This window comes from Apium graveolens, chromosome 6, assembly GCF_009905375.1.
Source record: "Apium graveolens cultivar Ventura chromosome 6, ASM990537v1, whole genome shotgun sequence".
NCBI classification, from domain to species: domain Eukaryota; kingdom Viridiplantae; phylum Streptophyta; class Magnoliopsida; order Apiales; family Apiaceae; genus Apium; species Apium graveolens.
In genome coordinates, this window is record NC_133652.1 from 176,576,751 (window position 1) to 176,581,144 (window position 4,394).

The 4,394-nt window shown below is 37.8% G+C and overlaps 1 non-coding gene across 1 annotated transcript; it reads right to left on the reverse strand.

Moving 5' to 3' along the window:
- Positions 1–1,215: 1,215 nt before the first annotated feature.
- On the reverse strand, positions 1,216–1,322 carry LOC141670222 (small nucleolar RNA R71). The gene has a single exon (XR_012554463.1). It is a non-coding gene; the product is annotated as a small nucleolar RNA R71 (small nucleolar RNA).
- Positions 1,323–4,394: the final 3,072 nt, after the last annotated feature.

Here is a 4,394-nt window from a genome sequence, read left to right on the forward strand (position 1 = left end):
TAATTATAACAATCTTACTTGCCCTATATAATCATGATAGATAACTTGCGCATTAAACAGTTATATTGTCAAATTCTATAAACATATAGGGTCTCAATTTAATTGGTGTCTATTCAACTTCTATCTCTTTTGTGGATGTCTGGTAGTAGGGTATTCGTGCAACGAAAGTTGGGGTTTACTAGTTTCGTGTTATCTGATTAGTGTCATCACCATTGCATGCTAAGTAAAGAACAAAGAGGCTATTGAATGAAGTAGTAATGAAGTTAGAATCCCATGTTTGTGTCATATAGTAAAAAAAATCCTTTTTAATCTCTTAGTTAATGTTCTTTAGTATAATCTCTTAGTTAATCGTAGTTATAAACAACCTCAATTCGTGATTCGTCTTAGCATTGAATAATAACCATATCACTGTTGCATAAGTGCATTAATTAAAATTAACCTAAACCAATCTCTATGGGAATGAACTAGAAATAATTCTATATTACTTGCGATCACGTATACTTGCGTGAGTATTAGCGCGTGTTTTCGCCCAAACAAGTTTTTGGCGCTGCTGCCGGGGGCTCGTGGTTATTTATAGTTTATGTGTTTGTCATCAGTGTTCGTTAAAGTTCAGTGACTTGGATATTGTTACTTACCTATTTCATTGTCCTGTTTCAGGTAATCTAGCGAGCGTGTATGCATACGCGTTCTCGGACTCGTAAGAGAACACTAGATAAAGCTGAGGAAGAAGTTGTAGTAGCTTAGGAAGTTTTTGACGAAGTTCTTGTAGAGGAGAAAGTTGAAGAAGAAATCTTAGTTGAGAAAGAAGAAGAAGCTCTTGTTTCAATGGGTGAACCAGCAGCGAATCCAAAGGCTTTTATGGACTATTCTCAACCAAAGTTCGATGATATTCAGTCTAGCATTTTTAGACCAGCCATCGCGGCTAACAGTTTTAAAATCAAGGCTAACACGATTCAGATGATATAGAATTCAGTTCAGTTTGGGGGTTCTCCTATAGAAGATCCCAACATGCATATCAGAGATTTCAACGAGATCTGCATCACCTTCAAGTTCAATGGAGTTTCCGAAGATGCTATTAAGCTAAGGCTTTTCCCATTTTCTCTGAGGGATAAGGCTAAGAGCTGGTTACATTCTCTACTACCAGGCTCTATCACCAAATGGGAAGAACTCGCTCAGAAGTTCTTTACTAAGTTCTTTCCTATGGCGAAGATAGCTGTAATCAGAAATGCTCTTACTCAGTTTGCGCAGCAGTCTGGAGAGTCTTTGTGTGAGGCTTGAGAGCGGTATAAGGAGATGCTTAGAAAGTATCCTCACCATGGGATGCCTGACTGGATTATCATTAACTGCTTCTATAATGGTTTGGGTGCTACTTCTAGACCCATGCTTGATACAACATCAGGAGGAGCCTTGTGGGCTAAAAGCTACGATGAAGCTTACAAATTGATTGAACTGATGGCTGCTAATGAATACGAGAATCCTTATCAGAGACTACCTTAGGGCAAGATAGAAGGAATTCTGGAGGTGGATGCAGCTACTGCTATAGCTGCTCAGCTTAAGGCTTTGACGATGAAGGTGGATTCTTTAGCTAATTATGGAGTTAATCAGATGACTAGTGTCTGTGAGCTTTGCTGGTGCACATGAGATGGAGCAGTGTGCTATTTCTAGTGAATCAGATCAATTCGTGAGCAACTTTCAGAGGTCACAACAGCCTATTCCAGCTCCCTATTGTGACGACCTCAACCTCAGAGTCAGGAGTTGACGTCATCAACCACAATAATAACAGTCATAATATAATCTACTTCATTGTTACAACATAAACACGAACCCTTTACCAAGACCTTTTCCAGGTTTACGTATGATTTAGGTTAAGATCATTATAGAACCAACTTATCCAACAATCCTGACACGACTAAGTTCATACAGCAACTCAACAGTCCATCTTGGGTTAAATACAACCACCTCAGAGGAGCTTGGAACGGAAGGAACTGGTACCCTGCCCTGACTACGACGGAAGAGTTTGCTAGACATCTGCAATACATATATATAAAACATTCTGCAATGGTGAGCAATCAATTGCTCAGCAGTACCACTATATGAATAACAAGTAAAATGATCTAAAATAAACAGTTATAGGAACATAATTCATAACTCGCTACAAAAATAAGTAAAATATGTATAAACTGGATATTAACAACTAGCATGCTCTGTAAAACAATAACATCAGTTGTGTACTGTGTATAAATACCAGAGTCCAATTTTAGCATGCTATTTTCATTTCCAAATCCACTGTACAAAATACTTGTTCTGTTACGGGAACCACAAAACCAAATCAGATACGTAGTGGATATGTAAAGACTGCTGATCAAGCTACCAACACCAGACGGCTCTAACTGCCATCCCATACACCTGTTCTGGAACTCAAAGACTAGCTAGGTTTCTGACCTGCTGGACTAATCGGTTATGTAATGCGCGGAACCGAGTTAGCCTCTTCTGCCACCTCAATATACCTACTCTGGCCCCTATGTATCCCATATCTGATTGTTTTATCCAGTTTTCAAAACACTTGTACCTATCTCATTTCAAAACCATTCATTTTAACAGCACACACTAAACTAGTCACAAATCATTTTCATTTGAGATAGGTACCTTTCGAAGTTACTTTTCCCCAAAAGAGGTTTAAAATAGTGATTTATAGCTACAGGGGATACGTAACTTAAAACATTTCTGTTCCTTTACGAAATTAAAATAGTCTATTCACACGTATTGAACCATAAAAGAATTGTCAAGGGTACTTGCCCTTGCAGAGCTTTACAACTATCTATGATTGACCTTGAACCGATTTGGACACTCGGCTTTATCGTCTTACTATTTGACTATCCTGGATCTGACCTTGACACTCAGGCCCTTCGATTGGAACCTTGCGGAGCTTGTCGATTGATTGCTAGGTTATCTTTAGTCCAATGCCAACTCTCGGGCTTTTCGACTAGAACCTACAGAGTCAAAATACCCTAATTTAGACATTCGATTATGCTTGACATATCCTCACTAACAAAACTACCCATTCGATATCAAATCCCGAATCGTAATTATATATATTATAATAACACATGCAACAATTAGGGTTCATGTTCTCGAAAATCGGTTCGGTGTTCGTTTTCAAAAAATACGTATACTCGTCATTTTACGAAATTAGGGATATTGGTTTTGGCAAAATATTTCACAACATACAATCAAGTTTTGTATATATATATTTATATATTCACTCGACGTCCCGATATTTACCGAATACCCTCCCGTATTTCCCTATTTTGATTTCCCGGAAATCGGGCAGCACTTCTTTTATTTATCGGACTATCCAGTCGAACCAATTCGACGTCAAATCAACAACAACAACCAATCAATCACAGTCCAACCAATCACGCAATCCAAATTTCACAAATTCCCAACCGCCAATTTAAACCAACTAATTATTATTATTATTATTATTATTCGTATTTTATATTTTTAACTCGTAGGACTCAGAAATATTCATCATAGTCCACCGTCAGCTCACCGATGTTCATCGCTGACGACGGCGAAATCTGTCGGTGCCCGAATAATTCAGGTGTCCAGACTGATTCCACCAATTATTCATTAATTTTCCGTATGGAAATTATTTTTATTTTATAAAAATCACTCAAATAATTTCCTGCAAGAAAAAAAAATTTAATTAATTAAAGTAATAAACAGAACTTTCATCAAGATACACACGTCTAAACAGGCGCCAACAACCAAAAACGAACACAGAGCCGGAAAACATAACGGATTCGAAGAAACTCAGGCGGCACAGGGTTGTATAAAGTAACTGCACACTCACAGAAGCATATATTTATGTATATATACATACATAAACAAACATGAATCAATCAAGGCTGTTACCGAACAACAGATCGGAAAGAAACAAACACAGGCGGTGGCGACTACCAAGCAACGGTGGTAGAAACCACCAGAAACAGCGAGAGGTAGACATGAGAGGGGGGAGAAGATAGAGACGAAATAGATATAGCGAGAGAGAAGAGAACCAGGTCGTGAAGGAGGAGAAAGGCGAGAGAGATTGATAGCCAAGAGAGAGTAGCCGAGAAAAGAGAGACACATAGCTGTGTTTCTATATTTTTTTTATCCAATAAGCAGTTGACACGTTTTCGGTAAGACTGGAAAACTCGACACGTATGCAAAACTATTGACACGTATTAATAAAATGCACTACAACCCTCTTTCTATTTCGCAATTTATCGAGCCAAGCCGCACATAAAATAAATTCAGAAAATTATCAAAATAGTCTTAAAAATTTCTAAAAATCCCGATGTTAATAAAATAAAATTTCCATCATTTTTAAAGCATTTTTGAAATGCAAC